We start from the raw sequence: 27,843 nt of genomic DNA, 5'->3' as shown, positions 1-27,843 counted from the left end.
TCACTGTAAGAATATTCCCAAGTGGGGTCCTACAGTAAATTTTGGCATTTATCTGCTGACCTATTCTATATAAACAGTGTTTAAATGCTTTTTCTGAAGAGAGGAAGGAGGTCAACGCATACAGCAACAAATCAGGCTGTGGATGAGGAGATTACTGGAATGCTTGCAGGAGTCAATTGACCCACTTTGACTGTCACAAATTGTATAGTTTCCTGTGGCAATCAAAACCTCTGAAGCTCAGATTCGTATTATATGTTGTCATAGCTGATAGAGAGAGAGAAAATTGAACATCAAATTTCTCATTGATACAGATTCTTTCTTCCCTTCCAGGTCAGTTATTGCCACAGTAGTTCGGAGAAATATGAGTGTTGTGAAATATTATTTTAACTACTTAAAGATGTGTTACATTTGCTTATGTTGTGGAATATTACTTTAACTGTGTAAAGGTGTATTACATTTGTTTCTTCTGCCTTTGTTAATGATGTAAGGATACCCTACATTTGTTTATGCCACATTTGTTTAATTATATAAATATGTGTTATTGTTTAACCTTGCCTGCCTGAGGCACCTGCTTGGTTCAGCTAATAAAATGCTAAATTGATCAATAGCTAAGTTGGAGAGAAATTGGTTGGGCTGACAGACAGAAAGAATAAATAGGAAGAGAAATCTATGCTCGGAGAGAGAGATGGAAGAGGAGAGAATGAGGGTGAAAGAGAAGGACATGCCAGGGGTTAGAAGCTTGGCACTCACCAGACAGCCTGACATAAGAAGCAGTGAAAATAAGATATATAAAAGGCAAAAAAGGCTAAAAAGCCCCATGAAAAAACATAGATAAGGAGAAACATTAAAATAAAGGCTAAGCTAACACCGAGCATTCAGAACTAAGTATAAGTTTCCAAGTCATGATTTTGGAGCAGGTTGGTAGTCTAAAAGGGAGCCTACTACACATGAGCAGCACCCTAGTTGGGCAATGAACAACCACTCAACATTCCAAAGAAGCCCAAATCACATCCTAGGGGAAATATATACTCAAAAAACAGTAAGAACTGACTTTGGGAATGTTGTGTCAATTCAAGAAGAAAGGGAATCATGGCCCATCTAATATACTTTTATATATAGCTACTGGATTGGAAATATTGGCATTGCACTTGGAACTGAGGGGGAACAGTAAGTTAAAAAGGAAATTCTCGCAAATACTGTCCTCGCTGATATGCAGTCATTGCTTTACAAAAGCAAAGCCATTGTAGTGACAGTGCTATAATTCATAAATCAATGGCCATGCTGTAAGAATACAAAGTATAACAGTACCATACTAGAACCTTTCAATTATATAATTTGTATTTGTCGTAGGCCCTCATTATAAGTAATGTCAGGAGTGCTCTGTGTCTGAAATATAGATGAACACATTTGTGTCTTACCACAGTATCATTGTTATTTAATAATAATAGATTCACAAGAGGCAGACATGTCAATGGCAGCTATTTCCCAGCTAGTTACTGGCTAAGATGGACACAAGTTCTTTTATTCCAATCTTACTTGTTACTCTTAATTATCAGATGGCACATGGCCCACTACATTGTGAACATAGCTGTGTTTACAATGAGTTAATCAGTGAGATCTGAGAAGCCACAGATGGGAAATATGAGAGGGATGCAGGTAAGATGAAGAGAACTAGCTTGAGCTGCAGGGATGATGCTGGAGAAGTTGATGCGGCCGTGAGTCAGGCTCCTGGAGGTCACAGTGAAACTGTAGGGTTAGGCCCAGCAGCAGAGTCAAAAGGACAAGGCCAGGTGCAGATGAAGATGATAGATAGCAAGTCCAGCTGGCGAACAGGAGGTGAAAAGTTCAGTCGGCTGCACCAGCAGCAAGGATCGAATTGAACTGATGCCCCTGGGATAGTCTGGAGTTCTCTGCTTGTTGGTCCTTCTGGAGTACACTAGATGCCCATATGACAGGTTGGTGGAGTCATTACCATTGCAGAGCTAGGTGTTAGCAGAGGTCCTTGTCCTACCTGGTCCCACAGTCATTTTGCCCCAAATAAACTCATGGACACTGTACTAATTATAAAACTGTTGGCCAATGGCTAGTGCTTCTTGTTGGCTAGCTCTGTTTTAATTACTAACCCATTACTACTAATCTATATATTTCTACATGGCCTAATCTTACCAGAAAATGCCTGGTATGTTCTATCTTCCCGGTCTCTACATGGTGTCTCTTTGTGGCCTCTCTCTGCGTCCTCACCCCAGCCTTCTCCTGGTCTAAGAGCCCCACCTTTCTTCCTGCCTGGCTACTGGCCAATCAGTGTTTTATTTATCAACCAATAAGAGAAACATATATACAGGACGTTCCCCCATCAGCTACATGTCCACCTCTTTATGGAGTCCAGGTAAGAGGCTTATACTCTGTCCTTAATTGTATGCCTAATTTCTTGGGCCTAGTTTCACTGATATAATTTCAATATGGCTGTGTGCTCTTACAATCATGATTCACCCTTATAAATGTGTACAATGACACATTTTCTACAGAAAAAAAATCATTCACTAATCTGTGACACACAGATAGGGCCAGACTAATGGTTCATATGTTCATTCAGGCATACATTGATCCTCCATCAAAACAATCAAAAAACTGCTGGTACATTGGAGTCTTTGGGACAAGACACCATCTGAAACACCAGAGTTTTATTTTTAAAAAATGGAGTAACTTATATCAGGATACATCTTGGTTTCAACAACTGAGTAGACTAAACTTCGCATGATCATGGGTCATAGTGATTTCAAGTGAAGGAATCAAGACCTATAAAGTAAGGTAAAGATTGGACCATGGATTCAAAAAAAGAGAACAAAAGATGAATAAATAATGTTCATGTTAATAATTTTGCTAAATAACTCTACTTGATCTAAACAAAGATTTAAGACAATTTAATGAAAACTCACAAGTTATAAGAAATCATATATATAGTCATAAAATAGAGAATAAATAAAGAGAATAAAATGATGCTTATCAATGAATGAAAGCATTAGACATGATATGTTTTATAGTTCTTGGGAGTCTTATATAGTCAAACTAGGGAATGTAGAAAGAAGACAGAACAGAAGAATACCTTTGATTCTGCCAAAAAACCCAAAAAGCAACCAGTATCTCACAGTGGTTTCCCCTCTACTCAGGATCTCCAGTAACTGGATTCAGATGACACACGGAAGTAAGTTAATATAGGAGGTAGGGAATAGTGTGGGATGAAAAGTGGCCATAGGAAAAAAGACCATTGTGGAGAAAAATGGTCATGAGATGAACACTGACACAGAGTTCACTGTCACAGAATAAGAGGAGCAATCGCCAGACATACCACTGAGTTAACATACATGTTCGTGTAGTACAGTTATTTTCTAAAACCCACTTGAATTAACTGCTAGATTTTTTCAAAATAATTGTCTTTATGTGTACAACTGTTTTACATGCATGTGTACTGTATGCTTGCCTGGTCCCCACAGAGGCCAGGAGGCAGCACTGAATCTCCTGGAACTATAGTTACAGACAATTGTGATCCTCCACGTGGGTGCTGGGAACCAAACCTGGGTCCTCTGCAAGAGCATCATGTGATCTTAACCGCTGAACTGTCTCTCTCGCCCAACCATTTTTTATTAATTCTGAGGAGGCAATAGTGTGATTTCCTTATTTACTGGAAATTAATCTCTCCACCCAGAGCCATAGAATACAACTCAGACCCTATTCTTTGGAGCGAACAGAAAAAAAAATCATATAAAAGAACAGTTTAAAAAATGAAGTTCAAACATAAAACAAATCTATTTTAACATGCTTTATCAAGAGGAAATAACTTTTTATAAAGCCCTACAGCCACCACTGCACTCCCTGTCACATAGCATTTAAGATCGAAAGAAGAGGTGCTGTGAGACACCCTTCACCCCAGCGCACTACCAGGCCTGAACTTGATTATGAGGGAGGAGACCATCCTTGATGACCTTCAGGCTTGTTAATTTCAAAATAACTATCTAATATTAGTGTGGGCAGGAGAAATGGAAATTTCTTAATGTGGCTGGTTTCCACAGGAATTGTGTTCCAAACTAAGGGTGGTTCTATCTGGGAGGGTGTGTATATTACATCATAATTTATTTCCTTGCTAAGTGTAAATAATGTTTCAGTAATCAGCTGTGCTCTAATGATAACTTTACCAAGTAGGAGGGAAAAGAATACAGGCAGTGAACATGAAGAGAAAATGACTTTTTTTTCCTGCCATGCAGTCAAAAGGGTAGAGTGAGGGGTAGGCATGAAGAAACAATAATGCTAATAAAGATCAAGAATGAGAGCTTTAGTGGACTGTATCTACATGAAGGATGCATTCACCTAGAAAGAAATTATTTCCCTAAAGATTTATGGAGTCGGGGGTGGGGAGGCTTAGGAAAATGCTTCTGCAGGCAAATAGTGACTACAAGAAAGCTGGCTGAGCTGTAGAATGGAGAAGCATTGCTCACATAGATGTCGGGGTCCACTGTCTGCATTTGCTGTATAAACTGAAGCTCTAGAAGAACAGCTGCGCTAAGGCCAGAGAGTGTACAGGGGGATGGGCTCATGAGAACTTGGTGACTGTGGGTAATTGATATGCAGATCCAGTGGCCACTTTTCCTGGTATATCTTGAGTTCCCTCAACAGCCATTCACCAGCTGTCTCTGTGTCTCACCTAAAATCCCTTCACGTAAGTGAAACCCTAGCTTAACAGACCATTGAATTGCAGCAGCCTGTAAGTTAAGAGTGTCACCAGGTAAGACCAGAAACCTCTGGTGAAGGGAGGGTTTCCTAGTCTCTTGTGGCACACCTACCTGATAGTCACACCAATGGGTTTGAAAAATGTCTTGATCATGACTTGTTCTTGTTGTTCAGTGACTATAGAAGTTGGTGTATTCACTTATGTACTAGAATATATTATTTAAGGCAACCTAAATCCCTCTCTCCAGGCCATAGTCTCTCATATCAGCCTCAGAATAAAATCTCTTCTGTCCTTTGGGGTTAGAATTGTATTTTGAGGTAGTATTTCACGAATAAGAAGTCTTCAAGAATCCTTTTTACTCTGTTGATGACAGAAACCTAAAGAAAAAAATCTCAGGTGGTCTGAGGTAGGATAACAGAAGAAAAGCACATGGAGAAAAGCATGTCATACATAAGCAGAATTCTTCAAATATCAGTCAACTGTCAGAAGGTACAGATAGTAGGAAACATCTGATAAGGATGCTAGTTTGAAAGTCATTAAAACTCAGTGCCCTTGTCCTTAGGACATGTTGTAGAGGTGATCAGTAACAAATTAGTGTCTATCTGGAGCCCCAAACCAATTTTCTCCACCAAATTCTGTGAAACTGGTAATCAGAAGAAATCTGTTTTCAGAACAGACCACCACCCACTTCCTCCTGGTCTGAGATTCTTTTTTTCTTTCATTTTTTTTGTTTTCCTTCTATTTCTTTTATTTTATTTAATGTTTTGCACATGTTACTCTCAGTTTCCTTTCCCTCTCCTCCTCCCCTGTCCCCCCACTCCTGCCAACCCCCCATCCCACTTCATCTCCCTTCTGCTCCTCAGGGAGGGTAAGGCCTTCCATAAGGGATTTTCAAAGTCTGTCATACAATCCAGGCCTAAGTCCTCTCCCATGTGTCCAGGGTGAGAGAGCATCCCTCCATATGGAATGGACTTCCAGAGTCCATTTGTATGCCAGGAATAAATACTGATCTACTCTCCAAGGTCCCATAAATTGCCAAATCTCTTCTCTGACACCCAGGTTTGGAGGGGTGGGTCTGGATCAGTCCCATGTTGGTCTCACAGCCATCAGTCTGGGGTCCATGCGTTTCACCCTTGTTTAGGTCAGATGCCTCTGTGGGTTTTGCCAGCCTGGTCTTTATTCCTTTGCTCATCAGTCCTCTTTGCAACTGGGTTCCAGGAGTTCAGTTCACTTTGTAGCTGTGGGTGTCTGCCTCTGCTCCTGTCAGCCACTGGATGAGGGTTCCAGGATGGCATATAAGGTAGTCATCAATCTCATTATCATGGGAAGGGCATTTAAGGTAGCCTTAGTGCCAGTTGGTGTCATTCTTGTAGATCTGTGAAGATCTCACTAGTGCCAGATCTCTCCTCCAACTTATAATAGCTCCCTCTATTATGGTATCTCTCATTCTTCTCTCCTTTATTCTTGAGTCCCCCCGAATTCATATTTTGTTTTTTGAGGGCCTCATACTCATATTGTTGCACCCTTCCCCCATGGAGGTCTGCTGACCAGCTTGTGACTAGGAACATCTAGCAAAATACTTCTTTTCCCTTCCTCCCAGTATAGTCTGAATGCAAGTTCCTGGTTTTCGCTCATCCTTATTGTCTAAATTCAAGTTCCTGTTGTCTGCACCTCCTTTGCTGGAGGGCCCTGGGAATGTGAGCTGCTGACCTTGGTAGACCTTGGTAGTTTTCCACCATGCCTGCTATTGGTATATAATGCTCCACTCTTGTTAAAATAAATGCCATTCTCCTTGCAAGAATGAGCTTCTGTCTTTGTCTTCATGTACATCCTTAGCCCTTCTCCCAGATCGTTGAAGTATTGTAGCCCCATAAAAGAACCAGCTCGCTACACATATACCTCCCCACCCCGTAAACAAACCAGCTTACTATACATATACCTCCCCACCTTGCCATGCCTGGCCCCTTGTTCTTGTTTTGCTTAACAGCATTGCTGACTGCTTAGGACAATGGAATAAATTAACCACAGTGTGAGTTAAATTCTATTCTCTAAGCTGGGCGTTGGTGGTGCACACCTTTAATCCCAGCACTCAGGAGGCAGAGGCAGGTGGATCTCTGTGAGTTTGAGGCTAGGCTGGACCGACAGCCTCCAAAATAATACAGAGAAACCCTGTCTCGTAAAAAAACAAAAAGACAAAACAAAAAAATTCCATTCCCTAAGCCCTTTTTAAATATTCCAACAGATCTCAACCTACCCCTGTCTGGAGAGGATGACCATGATGCAGACCACAAGGCACAGCAGGGTCAGTATGTGGGCAGCTTTGTCCCTGAAGGTGCTGGGCTGTGAAAACCCATTCCATCAGTGTTTTCCTGTTAAGCTTCTGGTCTCTTCTCCTTCTGAAAGCAGACTATTTGTATTTTATGAGTGTGAGTGTTTCTCCTACATGTATGTAAGAATAGCATGTGAGTGCAGTGCCTGAGAGGACTAGAAAGAGGTATCAGGTCCCTTAGAACTGAGGCTATGGATGGTTTCAAGCAACCATTGTGGGTACAGGAACCAAACTTAGGTCCTCCACAAGAGCAGTCAGCGCTCGTAATTGTTGAGCCATCTCTTTAGTCTCCTCTTCTGCTTCTGATCTTGGTTCTCATGTTGATTATTCTGTATGAGTTAACCATTTTTCTTTTTTCTGCCCATAAAGTAGATATAAAGCAGTGTGGAGGCCAGAAGATACCCTGAGAGACACTAAATGCAAGGCTACAGGGACCCAAGGACCCTTTTTCCTTGACATCCTTTAACACAGCCTTCTTTCTGTTATTTCTTACTGGCAATGTACATAAGGAACAGGAAAATGATTAAGAGGTGAACCTACTCCGAGTCTAACAGGCAAAAGGATTTTTGTGTTAACCTCAAGGTACCGACTTGAGTCCAGAGTCACAGGAAGGGTTGTAGACCATAGCCTGACAAATATGTGCATGGCATAACTGATAAAGAATTGGAAGATACCTTCCCCCCTTTCCCAGAAGGGAAACTGTGTATGCCACTGACAATAATGATTGATGGGGGGAAGTCCTTCTGTGTGTAAGTTTGTCTGATTGGTTGATAAATAAAGCACTGTTGGCCAATAGGGAAGCAAGATAGGTGGGACTAGGAGTCAAGGAGGATTCTGGGAAATGTAGTCAAGAGTAGGGAGTTGCCATGTGATCCTGGGAGAAGAGGGTGCAAGTCTGGCATTCTCTGTAAGATAAGACCTTAAAATAAGTCAGAGCTATCCATTAAGAAACTATAGCAAATGGCCAACAGCTTCATAACTCATATAGTGTCCCATGTGTTCATTTGGGACCGATGCAGCTTTAAGACCAGGCTGCTGGAAAGAATGTACGTTACACTTGGTATTGGAAGGGAAATGTTAATTCTATTCTCTATCTTCTGAATAGGTCATGCTTTCTGTCTTTAACCTTTCTTTTAACATCTTAGCAACAAAAACAAATGAACAGAGAAGCCATCAAACCAGCGAGTGAGAATTTCAGATAAAAGGTATTAGATCCAGGCATAAGGGAATATCTGAAAACTCCGAAGCAGGGGCAAAGAAGACATAGCTCAGCTTGCATCACAAGTTTGAGTCCCAGCATCCACATAAAACACTGAGCGTGTTGGTATGCACTTGGGATGCCAATTCTGGAGAGATGGTGGTTAATCCTTGGGGTTCACTAGCTAATCTGACTTGACTGGCAAGCCCCAGGTCCCAGTAAAAGACCCATTCCTAAAAAACAAGATGGGCAGCTCCTGAGGAATGATACCCAAAGCTGGCCTCTGGTCTACACACACACACACACACACACACACACACACACACACACACACACACACACAAACACACATACACACACACGCATGCACACAAGTGTATACACTTGCTCACACTTGCACGCATACACACATTCTCTCTCTCACACACACACGCATGCATACATGCTCGCACACGCACACACACACGCATGCACACACCATCATGTAATTGTGTCTTCCTGTACCTATAAACTAAACGGATCCCAATGCACATGCCATCAGCATAGCATCACTCTCACACTCACACTCACACACACACACACACACACCACCATGTAATTGTGTCTTCCTGTACCTATAAACTAAACGGATCCCAATGCACATGCCATCAGCATAGCATCACTCTCACACTCTGCAGTTTACAGCCTCGAAGTTCACACAGGATTAGTCTGACGAGATGGCAGCTAACCCCACTGGGAGCCAGCACTTCTGCTGAGACAGAGTGGATTAACAGCACGTGCTGAGGAGGTGGCTGATCTCATCCACCCAGAGTGAAGCCAGAGCACGTTCTTTCTCACAGGGGTAGGTGAGGTGAGAGAAGACGCGATGAAGGAAGAAAACACATGCAGGGCTGCTTAATTGTCTTGTCCTCATTTGTAAGCCATAACCCACGGTCTTTATTCTTTGCATATGGTCCTGAACTCTCAGGGACTCTCAAAGGAGGACAGCCATAAGAGTCCAAAACTGTGACAATACGGTACTATGTTTATGACCATTAGGCTGGCTCCAGTGCTCTGCCTGAGTAAAGAGAACATGCTGCCATTTTTCTTTGCATGGAAATATTCAGGAAGTCAGATTTGGAGTAGTTCAGGCAGTGTCTCTTTATGTTATTTCCAGGAGTTCTGACAATGTAGCAAAGAACAGAAGAGGAAGAGGGGCTCGGTGAATCTATAAGAGAAATCTTGTAGTGCAAGTGTTTGTGGTTAACCGAGAAACACATTATTAGTCAAGCCTTTGAGAAGAGGCGAATAATTAAAGACGAATGCTATGACATAACCATTTACACATAGCAGTGAGATTTCTAGATTAAGTCGGGCCTGACCTGCTGCTCGGCAAGTGTTATCGTGGATTCTTGAGAAGTATTCGTTTATTTACTTTCTAATTTGGCCCATATGTTTTATTGAAAACAAAAATTTTTGTATTTCCCGTAGGAAACAGCCTGTGAGTCCAGGGATGGTTAACAAGGTTTGGGAATGAATCTCCTGGGTGTGCTTATGAAGCCCATGAATGACATGTCAACTTAAAAACATCCAGTCTTCAATAAGCAAGGGAGCTGTGCTCTGAGTGCTTCTACCGAGGCAAATTCTCTCACTTTTAGGGTGGTTCCTATGTGTACATTCACATAGCTCAATAAAGGATCAGCTAAGGCAGTGATGTCACGATGATCATAAAAAGACATTTTGATTCTCTTGCTTTGCAATTCTTTGAGTAACTTCTAACACACAGACATACATATATGCATATACACTCCCATACATACAGTATATCACATGTACATGTACAAAGCATACACACATGAAAACACTTGTACATATACACTATCTCTCTGTCTCTCTCTTTGAGGAATCATCTTCAATTTTAGCTGCCAGTGCTATCAGCCAATGTCAAGAAACTAGTTTTTTGAACCAGAGGCACATTGTAGCCTCTTTTCTTTTATAATCCTAACTCTATAACATAAAACACACCAAAGAACTCCAGGAGATGGCTTCATGGTTTTCTAAGTGCTATTAAATTTTAACTGCTGGTTTTATTAAATGCAGGGCATGGGAGGGGAGAGAAGCAAGGATGGCCAGGAGGTCTTGCATCAGTCTTTTGTTCTTTCTATATGAATAGAGGTGCAACTGTTAAAATAAGGTCGGCTTTCTGCAGCCTGAAATAATGAAATTGTAGGGACTATGTTGTAGGCTTGTGGTAGGCTGTTCTACTAGAAAACCACATGTCCAGGTAGAGAGGAGAAACTGGAACAACCCTCATCCATCCAGAGAATGAAGCTCAGCTTCCAGTGACTCTAAGCCCCTAGACATAGTTAAGAATGGGAGGTTAGAACCCCAAGTATGCTTTCATAACAGGACATTTCCCTCCCAGGAATTACCAACCCACCATGTTCTGTTCTCTTACAGGGCAGAGAACGAATGTGGGTTCTGGGAGAGCAAAAAGGGAAGAAATGTGGACAGTCTCCCAGCATAGGGCTCCAAAGTGGGTGGATATCAAGAGAACATGTTTGGGTTTATCAGTGAGGTGAGCACAGGCACACTAGCCAGAGTGTGTGTATGCCTGTGAGTTTGTGTGCCTGAGTGTGTGTGTACCACTCTGTCCCATGTTGAAAACATTTCCATAAATATTGTCATACTTCAAGAATCTACTCTGCTCCTGGTCCTTCCTCCCCCAACCTCCTACCCTTATTCTCCCTCTTTCTCAACCTCTCTTCCATTCTCTCTCTTCTTTGTTTTTCTCCTCATCTCTTATCTCTGTGTCTTCCTCCCTATCCTTCCTCTTTTTCTTCTCCCTTCTCTTCCTTTCCCTGCTTCCTTCCTTCCTCCCTCCCTTCCTTCCTCCCTCCCTTCCTTCCTTCCTTTCTTTCTTTCTTTCTTTCTTTCTTTCTTTCTCCTCCTCCTCCTCATTATTATTATTATTATTATTATTATTATTATTATTATTATCACTGAGAAAGGCTCTCAATAGACAGTCCTGGCTGGCCTAGAGCTCTCTATGCAGGACAGACTATGAGATTAAATGAGCAAAACAGCAGGCCTGGCCTTTTTATTTCCTTCCTTCCTTTCTGTCCCCTACTTCTTCTCCTTGGGATATGGTCTCTCTGTAGCCCAGGGTGGTCTGGAGCTCATGATAATCCTCCTGCCTCAGCTCCCCAAGTTCTAGGATTAGGCATGCACCATCACCTCTAGGTCTACCGTACTCTTTTCTTACTATTGCTTCTGTCCTCATTCCTTCTAAGTCGTTCCAGGCCTTACCTGTGTTGACCAAGTCTCCACTTCTCACAACTGATGATCTGGGTGTGCTGAGCAGGTGCAGTCATCTCCATTTTGTCCCTGCTCTCTAGATCTATGTGAGATCATGGGACCAAAAGTCTGGCCCGAAAGGTGCTGATGGTTTCTAAGATCCCCCGGTGCCTTGTGCTTTCAGGGCTGCTGCTTTGGTCTGGGGTACAGCACCTGGCTACAGAAAGCAGCAATTCCTCTCTGCCTCTTCACTCACAGAACTGCTTTCTGGATTAAACGGGTCCTGTAGTTCATGGTGAACCACCAGAAGTGACCCAAGAACCAGCTTTTAGAACATGTTGGTCAAGCCTGGCTTGCTTGTAATGTACTTAGTATTTCTGTGGTTCTGTCTACTTTATTCATGGTACTGAGCCCACAGGTTTAAAAAAAGGAAACTTATGGTTTGTGACTCATCCTGGGACCAAGGAAAAAGTCAGAGGAAACATGAAGGGCTCTACCTGGATAGCCAGTGTTTCCTATTTACACAGCCAATACTGAAAGGAATGAGAAATGGCAGCAACTGAGAGGAAAAAGGACTGGTGTGGCTTGAAAACTCTAGAAGGTAAAGACAAATTAGCCAAGAATATGAGGGACCAAAAAATGAACTTCTCATGTGGGATGAGGCGTCAGGGAAAGGAATGGCTGTAAATATCTAGTATGGCCTCATGAAGACTTACAGTAAATAACGACAGCATATTCCTGCATGCTCCACAACCCCCAACCTGCCTCCTATGTTGGAGGGTGTATAAGCTAAGTTTTCTCTCCCCTTAGCTTTCTTATTATCTGTACAAGGATTATAAGTGTTGCTGGAAAGTTCAGTGTTCTTGCTGCAGTGTATTTTGATGAGAGTCACTGTTACTAAGGATGTTGTCAAAAGAACAGTTAACATCACTCAGAGACGTGCAATGTGCCTTTGGCTTAAGGATGGAGACATTAGCATTTGGGACTTTGTGTTCTTCCGTTGCGGGGAGGTTATCTAGATTAAGTTCACTGAGGTGGAAAGACCTCTCTTACCTATGTGGGATGCTACTTCACAGGCTGGGGCCCTGCGCTAAACAAAAAAGGAGGAGGTGTGTGGGGGAGAAGGGACATGCCTTACTCTCTGCTTCTTGGTGGGGGAGGCAGTGTGAGCAAGTCTCAAGTTCTGAGTACCATGACTTTTGTCTATGATAGACTATGCCCTCAACCCATGAGTCAAACTGAAACCCATTCTCTCTTAAGTTGTCTCTTGTCCTGAGAAAAGTAACTAAGACAACAGCTTTTGCAAATATGTTCTACTTTTATTATGGCAAAATTTACATAAGTGTTGGTATGTATTTTAAAAGTTGCCAGAAGCAGACCTTCACAAAGAAACTCATTTGGAGGTCAATGTAGATTCAAACCGCTGTTCTCTGAGATGACAGCTACTTTGTGACAGTGGTATCTGGATTAAATGGACATATGTGACCTGCAGACTCAGAATCTCTCATCTCTCTTCCTCCCTAAGAGCAGTTACCAGCTACAGATCTTAGAATTTCGTGTATAATATATCTCAATGGTTTTAAGTATAAGATACTCAATTGATTCATCAAGAGAACATGACTAAGTTCAGCCCCCAGTAACATAAAAAATACATTCATCAAGCTGTGCACTCACCCTCCAGCTCTGTTGTTCATCATGTAAAACTGAAACATTATAGTTAATATGCAATAACTTCTCACTCCTTCCTCCAGTCACTGGCAACCTCCACTCTAGTCTCTGTCTCTACGATTTTGAAAACTCTGCTCGTGGCTGGCTTATTTCCTCTAGCACCATGACCTTCAGGCTCATCAATGTTGCTTCTTTTTAAGTGTGGTTAAAAGTATAGACCATATAAGCCTCTCCATTTGTCTGCTAACTCTGCCAGTGGGTACTTGGGTTGCTTCTGTTTTAGCTATTATGGTTAATGATCGGCAATCTGTTTATAGGGAAACAGGTCGACCATACCTGAACTGAACAAAAATCTGTTTCTTTGTGGAAGACCTGGTGGCAAGGAGGAAGGAAGTTATTTGGTGAGGTTAGAATTGTCCTGCAACCACAGTCAGGGAGACACCACAGGGAGAGAGAAGCGCCAGCCATACAGGCATTGTGAACACTGGCACAAAGATCCTTAAACACAGGCGTCTGAAGTCAGTAGATATTAAGATGGCTATACCCTACTAGTAATGTGGTTTGTTCTTGAAAAGCAAGGATGGTTTGGCATAAAAACATTTGATCAATGTGCTACACCTCATAACAGAGTGAACAGAAAAATAAAACACTTGATCATTTCAAATAATTCAGGAAAAAACCCAAAACACTTAACGATACTTAGTACCCTTTCATGATAAACACAGCAACTGTAGTTTTGCTGTATTGGTTTCACTGACCTGATCAAATAGTTAAGATCAAAATTAATAAAAACATGTGCCCCAAGGTGTGATAGTATTGAATCCTTAAAGCTTTGTTCTGATGAGAACATATAGGTTATTGAATTTTATTCCTACATTGGGCTTCTTTTACTATTGGAATTTTTCTTAAAATATTTATCAACATTTATAAATAAATACTTTCTTGTGAAAAATATGACTATAAATTATTTCATCAGCTATTAAGGGATATGATTATCCCTAAGTTTTTAAAGATAGAAAGTGTAACTTTTAATCTGTTTATATTTAAAATTTGGCTCCTTCTGCATTTATCATTGACATTTTGCCAATATCTGCAAATAATTTTACCATATTTGTAATCACCAGAATTCCCTATGGTTATTATCGTGGAACCAGGTTTGGGTGAACCCAGCTGTATTGGTTATTTGGTGAACATCTTGAAGTATATTTTAAATTGTGTTTGGAGTTAAGAAAAACCCAAAGCATATTTTATTTAAGAATTTTTCCTCTTTAATTTTAAAATAATGTCTATTTTAAGGGAAATTTAATCCATATGTTGCTAAATTCTTTACACTTACCTCATCAAAATTTGATTCTGTAAGAGCTATTTGATGTGAAAAAAGCCTTGGGGATTATTTTATGAGAGCTAAGATGAGTGTTCTTGTCTTTTTTTTTCTCCTCTCTTAAAAACAGAAAGTCAAATTTTCTAGGTGAAGTCTGACTTGAGTGTTCTTTTTGCTGACCATATGATGGCGAATCAGACAAAAGGTCTGCCTTTCACACAGAATTGTGCCTTGTCAAGGTTTCTGACTCTTGGGGTTTGGAAACTGGTAGCATGTTTCCCCAGCACACACAGCATCAGTTCTTTCACTACCCCTGCATAAACTGGGAGCACTGTCATGTGCTTATAATCCCACAGGAAGACCCAGAGGTCGAGGTCAGCATCAGCTACCCAGTGAGCCTGAGGCCAGACAGGATCATATGAAACCTTGACTCAAAAAAAGAAAACAATATGACTCTTGGTGATGTTGCCATTAATCTTTTTCCTCATTGTCTATATACTGTATCTCAACTGTCTTCACAAAGTTGTGTTTGCGGTAATCCTATTAAACTTTTATGGATGGAAATGATACTTAGTTTTCATCCTAATTTAATACTTCAAAATAATATTCAAGATGTATATTATATTTCTCCTTTGTACTAATATTTGCTTATGTTATAAATATTAAACTTCAGAGAGCCAGCCCTCCCTCTAAGCAGATAGCCATGCTTGCACTCAGAAAATTATAGTAACTATTTTCTTCAGGTTACTTTGATCAGAGCATTTTCTAGAGTTCCCGATGAGTCACTTGTCTTCATTATCTACAAGATTTGTTAGCACCAAGGACATGAAGACCTTTTTCCAGGTCTCTCGAGTCAGATCTCTGCTTCAGTGGGCAATATGTTAGACTGATGTTGGAAATGTATCATTGGACACAGTGATAGTTAAACGAAAATTGCATTTATTTGTAATGCTTTTCAACTTTATTGAAGTAAAATGAACAGAAACAGTGTGCATTCTGGGTACATGATATGTGATGGTTAATATACATGTGCATTTCAAAAGTATTACCACAATCAAACCAATTTATACATCCAGATATTTAAAATCTACTCCTTTAGTGAATTTCAAATTTCAGTAAGTTACCATTTAATTAAAACATGTATAATATAGAGATTTAAAGAATATTACCTCTGAAAAAAAACACAGGCTGGTAACAAAATTCATTCTTGGAGATAACATTTACTCTATACCGGGAAATAGAAAAGTTAAATCCAGCCTAATAATTCACATAAACCTCATGTTCTCGAAGGTCCACACAGTGTACCATTAGAGAGCCATGTACATCCCTCACCTAAGACTTGCTTGAGTGTGCCTATATCCCCGGTCTGCCTACATCACTACCAGAATAGCCTCATTACTTCTCAGAAATGGGAGTGAATGGGAGCAGGAAACGGAGAGGCACAAACATTGGGGAGGAGGGTGGATTGACCTCAAGAAGCAGGGAAGGAACACTTGGACCTCTTGGCAAAATCTCAGCATGAAATTCATCCATGTTGTCCACCTCCTCTGGCTTTATGTACATCCCCGTGCTTTTTGTGCCTTGGACAGCCCTCATCCATCCTGCTCTTCTCAGAGGTCCAGTGCCCCCACCTCCATGCCATCCTGCAGTATGTCTTGTCTCCTTAACAGTCAAGGGCACTCAACGTGGGTTGGCATCTTTCCCAGTGTCCAGTGATCCAACTTCACAGTTCCATCCCTCCTTTCTTATCGTGCCTAGCCTTGCTTCCTTTTGTAGTGGCTTAGGAAGTTCTCTGGAAGAGATACGAATAAATTAATTTCATTAAAGTTCAAGGAAATACATTGCTGTTCCCACTCCCACTCTCTCCATGCTGTGACTAACACAGAGATCATGACCAGACTCAGAAACAAATATCTTAGTCTAACTTTCTAAAAGGTTTCTCTGGTTCCAATAACAAAGTATGCAATATATAAATATGTATATATATATTATGTATTATTTTAATGTATGGGGTTCAAAGTATCATTGATGGATATGCTTATTTTTATTTAACAAACAGAAGTAGTATTTCTAAATGTATTTTACCTATTTAATCAGTTCCATTTTTAATTGAGGGTGAGATGAAGGGTAGGAAAAAGAAACATGGAATTCATAGTTACAAATAAGCCGCCAGGAAATGTCAACTGTGTGTATATTCATGCTCATGTTATTGATGTCTAAACCCTGGTGGTGTAGCATTGATGCATCACTTTAACCATGAGTAAAATGAAATTTACTTAAGCTTTTTACCTTATTTAAATTGTATCTTAGGAATCTATATCCAAAACAGCATGTTAGGTTCTGAATGAAGTCGGTTAGATGAAAAAAGATGTGGTGCCTGTCTTTAAGGGGATTTATCATACAACAGGAAAAGCAAACTCATATTTAAATGATACCAAAAAGGGGATTTTTGTGGGGTTTGGGACAACACTTGATATCCCAATGAACTTGGAAAATGCCAGACTCCTAATCTAAACTAGTGATGCTGGGGAAATTAGGGTTCCCAAAAATTTTAATAATGAACTCAAGCAACTGTTTTATTAAAATTCAAAAGAAAAATTTCAGGGTAGACAAGCTGTCTCAACTTGGAGAAAGAAAGGGAAGGAACTGACTGAGCTAAGCCTGCATGGAGGTTAGCCATGTGGTAGAAACGCACATCACATTTTTTTTTTTGGTTTTTTGAGGCAGGGTTTTTCTGTGGCTTTGGAGGCTGTCCTGGAACTAGATATTGTAGACCAGGCTGGTGTCAAACTCACAGAGATCTGTCTGCCTCTGCCTCCCAAGTGCTAGGATTTAAGGCGTGAGCCACCAACGCCCGGCCCCACACATCACATTGTAAGGAAGAGAGATTTAGAAAGAGGAGAAAGGAAAGAAGCCCAACATACCAAAGAAAGCATACTTAAACTCTGACCAGAATCTAGAAGAGAAAAGAATGCCAGACTCAGAAAGGCAGGTAGACCCAAATAACCTCATAATAGACAGGGAGCAATTGCACTAGGAAGCTGGAATTCTGGGAAGGAAAAGTACATTGTTTCATTAAAGGGATAATTATATTTCAGTCACTTTATCCAGGCTTAGGGTAAGTGCACCTTACTAAGGAGTGATCCATTGGCCAGGTGATTGATTGGTTCAGCTGAATCAGCTCTTACGGGATGAGACAGTGGTCTATCTCCACTCATAGGAAGATCCTGTTCTTTTTTTTTTTTAGGAGTCAGTGGCTTTCTCCCATGTGCCTTTATGGCTCCTGTAGCCCTTGACTTGATGGATGGTCAGTTTGTGACCTTCAGATTGTAGAATTAAACATAGGCCATCACTGCCCACAACCTACCATTGCCCAGGTTACATTGCTCCTTCTTACTTTCTAGAGCTCAAGAAATATGTTTGGTTTCCCACTCCCTCTCTTCCATTCTGATTCACAGAGGGAGACTATAATAAAGCACAAAGTGCGTGCTATGTCCAAGCCCAAAGAGGAAGAGGAAAACTTGGTGCAGGCAGCACACCAAGGTACACCCTCAGCATCAGTTTAACCTGGATAAAACCACAGGGTGCACAATGTACACAAATGAACCAGTCGTCCAGATCAGAGGAGTCCAAAATAACTACAGCAATACACACTGTCCCTCATGTATCAGTTACTTTTTGTTGTAATAAAGTACCGCGACCAAGGCAGTTATAGAATGAAGCGTTGTCTTGGTGCGCAGTGGCTGCAGGAGAGACTATAATGATGATGATGGAGGCATGGCAGCAGATGTCAGGGGTAGGAATCCATCTCCAATAACAACTACCAGGCAGGGTGAGAGAACAGGAAGTAGGGGGAAGACATAAACTCTCAAAGCCCACCCCCCCATGGCACATGTCCTATACCAAGGCTCTGTGTCCTAAGAGCTCCATAACTTTCCCAAACAGCACCACCATCTTGGGATTAAGAGTTCAAATACACGAGCCCGTGGGAGACATTCTCCTTCAAGTCAGACACCTCACTCTGTGTTCCGTCCTAGACTCGCTCCTTTCCCTGAATCAGCACATTTGTAGCTCAGTGATCCTTGGACGTGAAAAGCACCTGTTCTCTTAATGAGGAAACGGACACTGATATTAACTGACTGTAGAGAACATAGACAAGAGTTGTTTGAATTGGGAGACTGGCTCATCCTTTTCTGATAAAAAACTAATTCTTTTTTCTTTTTATTATTATTTTTATTATCATTAAACTTTTTAAAAAATTTAAATTAGAAACAAGCTTGCCTCACATGTCAATCCCAACTCCCTCTCTCTCCCCTGCCCCCTACAACCCTCTCCCAACCCCCCATCCAATCCCCACTCCACTCTCCAGGGAGGGTGAAACCCTTCTTGGGGGATCTCCAAAGTCTTTCATGTCATCCAGGGCAGGACCTAGGCCTTCCCCCATGTATCCAGGTTGAGAGAGCATCCCTCCACGTGGAATGGGCTCCCAAAGTCCATCCAGATGCCATGGGTAAACGCTGATCTATTGCCTGAGGCCCCAAAGAATGCAGATGCCTCCTCACTGACCCCCAATTTCAGAGGGTCTGGATCAGTCCCATGCTGGCCTCTCTGCTATCAGTCTGGGGTCCATGAGCTCCCCCTTGTTCAGGTCAGATGTACAAAACCTAATTCTTTAACCACCTTCCATTGCTTTTCTTTTCTGATAAGGGCAAAGGATGTATTTACAGAAGTATGAAAACTGTGAAAATGAGTTTTATGTCACATCAGTTTTTCCATTGAATTTTTGACATCTTTCTCCCTTTTCCCACTCAATACTTCAGAGAATGGCTTTTGCATTCAGTCATTTAGTTGATCTGAGTCACAAAATGTGCTCTGAAGTCCAGGCTTGGCAAAGTAAGATAAGGAACACTCCACCATCCTAAAAGCATTCTAGTTTGTTACCCATTGATCTTGGTATTCTGGCCTGTTTTTTATGCTTCCGGGATGCTTGAGTCTAAGGTATATCTTGAAAGCTGTATATCCCTATAGTATGCCTTGAAAACCAGGTCAGCTGTTCATATCCACAGGCTTCTATGTGAGTTCTTCTGAGTTAGGACATGCAGATTCCTGGAAGCCTTTGGAACCCTAGCTCAGAAGTGGAATAGCTGGGTATGAGAAAATATGAGAGATAAACTGCTCATTTTACTAGTCAGAACACCTTTAAATAGGCATGATCTGAATGGATCTTTTGAGCAGAAGAGCAAGGAATGTTAAAATCTGGTTAACAGATGAGGAAACAGATGTAGGGAGTCCAACGCACCAGTAAATGATAACTCTGAGCTAGAATTCCGGTCTGACCCAAGACAAAGCATGTTTGGTGTTTAACTTCTTTTTCCTTACATTCATACCCCAAAGAATATATTACAACTAACTCTTAATATTACTTTTTAAAAATAGGATATTTAACTGGCTCAGTGTTAACAAGACACATGAAGGAGATAAAAAAATCTGAAGGTATGAGTTCTAGTCAAATTCTTATTTGGATTTAAAGAGGGCTGTTTCAAATTACTTTTCAGCATGATAAGAAATAAGCAAAAATATTTTGAGTTTAATCAACAGTTATATAACTCTAATGTTATGAAATGGACATGATAATCAAGCATATCAGAAGTTATGGTTTTATGTGTATACTGTTCTTATGTTCTCCCTTATTCCAGGGACCTTGTATGCTGATTAAGTAATACCAGCTCCTTGCTCTAGTTATGAACTAAACAAACGCATCGAATTTCACTAGTTTAATAAAATAGAAGCTTCATTATTTTTCATTCATGTAAAGTCTAATAGAGTTTTTTAAGGGACTTAGAGTCCTTAGTTTCCTGCTTCACATTCTTTAGGACATAACTAAAGGTAGCATTGTACAGAGAGGAACAGAAGGAAGCTTGTGTGGGAGTCTCTTACAGTCCACATCTAGCAGAGGGCTAATATACCAGCACTCACTTACTCAACAGGAAACTAGGAAAGGTAGTCAACTTCGTGCCCCGAGGATGAAGAAACAGATCTGGTGACCATCTTCTACCACATACTCCCATTGATTTAAGGTCTATTTGGAATTTTCCTTTTAAGATTAGTCTTCAGGATAGCTTATGATCCCATTCACTGCTTTTAAGGGATATGTGACCAAAAATCGCATTTCCAAATTCCCAACTAATATATTCATTGAGCTTACATTCTATATTGATAAGTTCTCTAGAGAAACAGAGGCATCAGAGATTTATTAGTTTACTGGCAGGCTTCTTAATTTTTTAGTTGCTGGCTATAAAAGGAATGGACCCAAAAGACAATGGAGGTTAATCTACATTCACTACCCTGAGTCCCAACCCAGTAGAGTAATACTAATATAACCTGAGTCCAAGTTCAACAGGCTGAGTACTGAGAAAGAGCTTCTACTTCAGTTCACATAGAGAAAAGGAAAAATCTTTTTCTGGCTTGGCAGTAGTTGAACAGAAACAATTATCTCTTACTGGATATTTTATTAAGATCTCCATCTGATTGCATGGGGCCCCCAGGTTTGAATGTAGAAGCTCACCTGAGGCTCCTGTGTTTAAGTTACATGGTCTCAAACCCATGGCATAGTTTTGGGGAAGCTGTGGAGACTTCAAGAGGTTAGTTCTTGTTGAAAGAGCAAAGACACTCAGGGTGAGTCTTTGGAGGTTATGCCCTCCCCTTTCCAGCCCAAGGCCCTGCTCCCTGGTCTGTCAGTAAGCCAAGAATGGCTACCTCCAGTTCCTGCCATGGGGACTGAGTGGATCCTGCTGCCACTGTGGCCTGAAACCTGGGACCAAGTTAAAACCCATCTCCCTTGTTTCTGTCAGATATTTCACAGCAACAATGAAGGAAGGAGCAAATACATCACTTTTGTAGGAGAGGGAATCTGCCTGCCTTCTTCTACCAGTTCAAATGTTAGTCTCGCTACAAACACGCTCACAAACGTGCCTGGAACTATGTTTTTCTAGATTACTGGATGCTAATAGCTCAGTCAAGTAGATCCATAAAATTAATATTTATACCCTATAACAACTTTTGGCTACTTATAAAATTTGTAGTATTTTTTAACATAAAAGTCCTCAAATTATGATGTATTTGTTAAAGGTAAGTTCCACAAATATTTTCAAACATCTGTTGAATTTGGACACTTCAAGGTATATATTAATGAAGAGTTTATCCATGGGTATATATTACATGTCTGTGTGACATCTATGAACTTTTATATCATAGTGATAGCATCAGGAAGCACTAATGATAGCTGAGATTTTACAAGTGTCCAAAATTACTCTGATTGTCATGACTGAAAGTAGGCATCAAAATAACTAGGTAAGTCCTAAGCTGATGTATACAATTGGTCTGTATAGAATGATGTGGCAAAAAGTTACTTTTCATGTATGAAGAGCAGTTGGCCCAGTGCTGTATTTGGAAAAAGGAAGACATGATTTTAACAATCTTGAGTTAGATCATAAGATATTGCATAAACAAATTAGAATTATTGTGACATGGATAGTAGTTGTGGCAGTGATGCTGGTGGCATTGGAGGTCAGAGCTTGTTATTGTAAAGAACATATATTGAGGGCCTGGAGAGATGGCTTGGGGATTAAAAGCATTGGTTGCTCCTCTAGAGGACCCAGGTTTGATTCCAAGGACCAATGCGATGGCTCACAACCATGTGTAATTCTAGTTTGAGGGGATCCTAACTGTCTTCTGGCCTACATAGGCAATAGGATTCAACTGGTACACAGACATACATGTCGATCAAATAACCACACACATAAAATTAAAACATTAAAAGAGCATATGTTCAAATAGCAAGGCACTGAAAAGTTATTTTTGTTATTGTTAACACCATCAAATATGTGAGTGCTCTCCCCAGGTAGCATCCTTGGCAAGAAAAGAATTCGCCTGTGTGTAACCTCTGATGTGTCATCAAAAGCAGAATGATGTCATCAATCATCATGGCACCAGCTTAATAAGTGGCACTTGGCTAGTCAGAGCGATACATTAGGTGCTGTGGGTAGGACCCAGATACCATAGGATACTACCCAGACCTTTAGCAAATTGGCATTGTACTCTAGGAAACAAGAGTCCACAAATATAAAGTCATAGAGAATTATGAGGATTTAAATTAGGTAATGAACCTAAGTGAGGCAGAAATCCAAAGAGCCATCACCCACCAAGTGGGGAAGGAGGGTAGGTTTGATCAAAATACAATGTATGCATTTATAAAACTCATAAACAAGAAAACATTTGTGCATAAACCAACGAGTATAATAAAAGTTTTTTTAAAAGAAGAAATGATTATCCAAAATATAATGTCCATGACTAGCTTATTATGCCCTCTAAAAATAAAAAAACAGTATAAAGGATCTCACAGGTCCAAAATAACCTCTTCTTCAATTTTATTTTATTAATTAATTAATAACTTAGTGGTCGGCATTGACTCCCCTAGCGCCTTGAGTGTGGCGTACCTGCTGTTTACTAAGCTGCATCAGCAATCCTATTTTTCCTTCTTTTGCAAATCTTTTTTGTCCCTGCCCATGAAACTCATGTAAAAATTAAAGAAAATTAAATGGCTGGAGGGGGGTGTGCTTCATGCTAAAACTAACCATTGTATATGTGAGATAATTGACATACTTCAAATTGATTGTCAGTTTGACAAGATCTAGAATAACCAGGAGATGGGCTTTGGACATGCCTGTGAGGGATTATCTAGAACACACTAACTGAAGTGGGATGACCCACACTGAATACGGACTTCACTATCACATACACAGAGGTCCTGGTTCATAAAATGGAGAAAGTCGGCCGGATATGAACATTCATAGTTCTCTACTTCCTGACTGTGGAAGCACTGGGACTAGTCACATGAAACTCCTGGGGTCAAGACATCCCTACCATGACAGAGCCCACTAAATGGTAAGCCAGAGCAAACCCTGCCTTCCCCAACTATTCCCCCAACTGTCAGATACATCTATTACAGCAAGAAAAATACTTTAAACTTCATATAAATGCCTCAAAAGATAGTAATCCATGATAGTGTTCCTTATTATATTTAGATATAGTCAAGAAACGTGGATCTTTAAAAAATCACCTTCCAGGAAATTAACATTTCAGTAAAAGTGCTGGGCAGTAATAGCCTTTTCCCTTGGCTCCACAGTGAACCACTGATACGTTTTGCACCTGTGGCCCTAGTTTCTGTGTCTTCCCATCTCAGGCAGTTCAAAGAAGTGTGACACTCTGCAGTGGGAAGAAAACCAAGTGTACAGTCAAACGTTCCTGGATGGGAACTATGACCACTGCACTGTTCAAGTCAGGAGTTCTTGGATGGAGCACCTCAGTTTTCTGGTTCCAACTTTCCCCATCTCTCCAGTGGGGGTGACACGTGATCACACCACAGCCTGTAAGGCCCCGCAAAAATCCTAGTATGCATATTTTCACCTTGCCACACCTAAACGTCTTCCAAAACACACAGAAGTCTCTTTAAGACAGTTCATTCTCAGTTGTTGTTTCTTAATCAATGTTTTGGAAATTTATTGGACTTATTAGTGTCTATTTTGTGTGTGAGTGTTTTGCCTGCCTGTATGTGTATGTACCACTAGAGTAGCTGGTACTTGTGGAGGCCAGAAGGAGGCCCTGGGTATATGGAACTAGTTGTCAGCCACCATGTGGGTCCTGCAAACTGAACTTAGGTCCTTTGCAAGCATTGCAAGTGTTCTTAACTGCTGAGTCAGTGCTCCAGCCCCCTGACATAGTGTCTGTGATTGACAGGTGTCATGCATCTTTATGGGGGTACAGTGTCATGCTTCTGCACATTTATATGTGCTGTAGGCATCCAGTCAGGGTATCTAGGCTATCCATCACCTCAGACATTTACCATTTCTTTGTGATGAGAACATGTAAAATCTGCTTTCCTAACTATTTGAAATTGTGTAATATTGTTTAAGCTTCTTTTGTGGTTTCCAAAACCAAATGTATGTGATAATGCACAATACATATTACTAAGATGTAATAGCCTATAATAGTGTTTGCTCATCCTGGTAGGTTGAGACTCAGATAACCTCCAACTGGCTATCTGTTGAAACACTTTATACTTTTATAAGGGTGAATCCAGAGTGCACTGAGTAATGCATAATAAAATTAGTTTTAGGGGAAAGGACCCAAGTTTAAAAGAGAGCGAAGAGAAAAAAAAGAGGGTCAGATAAGCAGAGTAAAATAATCTGCAATGACTTCATCGTGAAGTAATGACTTCTACCAAATAACTGCATTGTAGTTTTATCTTTCCAACCAAGGTTGTGTTAATGCTCTAAAATTAAGTCTCTTGTGAAAGTTATCTGGAATTTCTCAGCAAGTTTTTAAAGGGGTTTTATTTTTTCACTGGAGGTCATGCCTCAAGAATTTGTAGGAATTCCGCCTGGAAAGTCATAATCGGTGGAAACTGGCAGTCAAAGCTAATTTATATTACTCTTCCAGATAAAAATTCCTTCCATCTTAGACCTGCATTTCAAAAAAAGATTATTATCACTCTGGAAAGAATACATCAGTTTAGAAGAAAGTGACCTCAAGGATGTGTTTCCTGCCTCTGTGCAAAGCCTGACCTGCGGATCCTTAGGCGTCCTTTAAAATCCTTTCTTGAAATGTTTTGTGAGTACTCGAAGCCTAAGGATGTCAGAAATATGTCTGAGAGTTTTCAAAATGATGCTTCCTCGTTTGCCTGCCTTGGGAGTTCACAACACATCCTGGGTGGTAGGAAAAAGGAAGACAGGAAGTGAGACTGTGGGGGAGAGAGATTTTCATATAGCAGTATGTTTTAATTCCCTTAGTAGCTAGAAGGCTTGTTTGTTCCTGTTAGCTGTGGCCATGTGTGCAAATGCAGGACATATCCATGATCAAGATGCTTCATGGAGGAAATTGTCTATTTTTAGTGGCAGACATTAACTTAAGTCTTCACTTCACTTCTTTGTCTGTCCCATCTGTTGGTTATTTTACTTATCTGAGTCTCAATGTCCCCAACTATAAAATGGTTTTCACTGAGTTGTGAGATGCGTCTGTGATGATCCTATGTACATCCCTTGGCTTGGCACTTTGCTAGAAGTGGATAAAAGTTTATTTTAAAGCCCATGAGCAAATAAATATGAGTTTCTTCTACATTCTCCATCCCTTCCTGGGGATTTCAGAAATGTCATTCCAGTATGGCGGTCCCTTCAGTAAATCTATTAATAATGAAAGGCACTGGCTTCCTTTGAGGGCTTTGAAAACTGAAGCTTCCAAACAGTATTCAACCAAAACCAATGAAAATCCACAACTGCCATTTGCCAAGGTAGGCTCTGCTTGACTCGGCGAGCCATTCTGGAGCCCTTCTCACATTTCAACATGAAGATGTGGCTCCTAAAGGGCTGAGGCAGGTTTTCAGTGAGACACCTGCCAAACACAAGCATCATATCAAAAATGGTCCATCATCCCTCTTGTCAAAAACACTCGTTGAGTCACATGAAGAGAACCCAGCATGCTACAGAGCAAAATTGAACACTAGGTACATTCTATCTACTAAGAGCTCAACTACCCTCACTGAACTACCTCGGCAGTTGAGCTGAAATTTGCAAGAATCATAAATATAATTCCCACAAGTTCACAAAGCATCTCTTTGGGACAAGGCCACTATGAGTTCTGTGTGGTTTTTCACTGGGTAGGTAATTATTTAATAGTAGAGACAGAAGACAGATTTGCTTCCAATTGTGAGCTCAGTCCTAAGGTCACAAGTGAAAACTAAAAGGAACAGAATCCAAAGTAAACATTGCTTTGGATTATAAAGCATTTCTCTGAGGATGCCCAGGTTCAGAAGAAGGAATTCTACTTCAAACAAGGAAAAACCTCACTCTCTTTTCCAATATATCAGTGGCCATGGCTAGGCCCTGCCTGTTCACATCATTGATCTGTTCTTCAATCTCAAACACATTTTTCAAAGACGATGGTTTGTGATCCACATGCCTGAGTCCTTCGAACGTGTACTTCAGTTGCTGGAGAGAGGTGAAGAAACAGTTATAAACTATCTGTAGGAACAGCCACTAACATGGTTGGCCAGAAAATTTCAGTGAGAGAGCCAAAAAGCTTCATTTGTTGTAACCTATGATGTCTTAGTAAATATTAACTAATGTTGGAAATATGCATGGATTTACTTCCCTAGGCTGTTTGAGCCTTTTAAATCATAATTTTTTAAAACAAAAAAAAATTAAGAAAAACCTTTAAAGGGTGACTCACAGAAAAACGGTGTTTGGTTAGCATCTCCCCTCCTATTCCAAGTTACCCGTCTTCAAACTTCTGTTTTTATTCCAAGAGCCTGTCCCTTTCACATATATGCTTGGGTAATGGCTAATTCCCTCTGCAGGTGTCTCCAAGCAACCCTCTCCATGCCTTTCTGGATGAAAGCCTAAGCAAACAAACCACTGTGCAGGGAGGATTTCACTTTCTCTTCCCTGTGCCCCACTCATGACAAAGTTGTATGCCTGGTTACCCTAGCATGGTACTAGGGACAAACTGTATGCCTGACTCCTTTAGCATAGACAATTTAACCATCCACTGAGATGCACAGCCTCCAGGACCCCTACAAGAGTAAGAGCTGGGACATGACACAGAAACATGAATGGCTTCCTGGAGTTTTAGAACTTAATAATTGATTAAGATTATTTGCTCACACATTTCCAGAATGTGAGGGGCTACTTGTGTGATGTCTTGTGGATGTAAAACGACTTTGGAAATTAGGAAATCCTTACCATATATGAATTAAGTTATCATTATAATGTATTTTATGTTGTATTGATACAACTACATGCCAAGTGGGAAAATGAAGGGGGAAAGAGAAGCTAACAAAGAGAAAGCCCAGATATCACCAGAAATGTGTAGGGCAGAAGTCATTCGCTGGGAAAGATGGGCATCAGCTGAGAGCTAGAAGTTTGGGAGGCGTAGAAACGGCTGTGGGAGGTGATACTGCAAAGACCTTTAAAGTAGCACAGTAAGAACTTTGTGTTAGATTCTGTGGGCTAAGGTGTGTCATATATATAGAACAACATGTGGGACAATGGCAGCGTACGCTGTTAGCTTTGAGATAAGGGGCAGAGAACAGAATAATACAGAGACCTAGTGTATGGGCTCTAGCCCTCTTGGGCTTTGAAATAAGAACCTGAAGAAAAGTTGAAGGGAGTGGGTATAGTAGGGTCTCGGAAGAGTAAAAGTTAGCGTGGCGTCTTGTCATGCCTTTCATATTTTCTTCTCTTCTTGTGAAGTAAGCTCTGGGGGACATAGATGGG

General features: G+C 40.7%; 1 long non-coding RNA gene across 1 annotated transcript; it reads right to left on the bottom strand.

Annotated features, from left to right (window-relative positions):
- Window positions 1-15,453: 15,453 nt before the first annotated feature.
- Window positions 15,454-26,921, bottom strand: LOC121136786. The gene is made up of 2 exons (XR_005873923.1): window positions 26,798-26,921; window positions 15,454-16,307 (listed from the first exon to the last, which is right to left on the bottom strand). It is a non-coding gene; the product is annotated as an uncharacterized LOC121136786 (long non-coding RNA).
- Window positions 26,922-27,843: the final 922 nt, after the last annotated feature.

The sequence above is a fragment of the Mesocricetus auratus genome, unplaced genomic scaffold (genome assembly GCF_017639785.1).
Source record: "Mesocricetus auratus isolate SY011 unplaced genomic scaffold, BCM_Maur_2.0 Super-Scaffold_100676, whole genome shotgun sequence".
Classification (NCBI taxonomy): Eukaryota; Metazoa; Chordata; class Mammalia; order Rodentia; family Cricetidae; genus Mesocricetus; species Mesocricetus auratus.
Note: the sequence above shows the minus strand (reverse complement) of the source record. Positions and strands in the feature narration are given on the sequence as shown.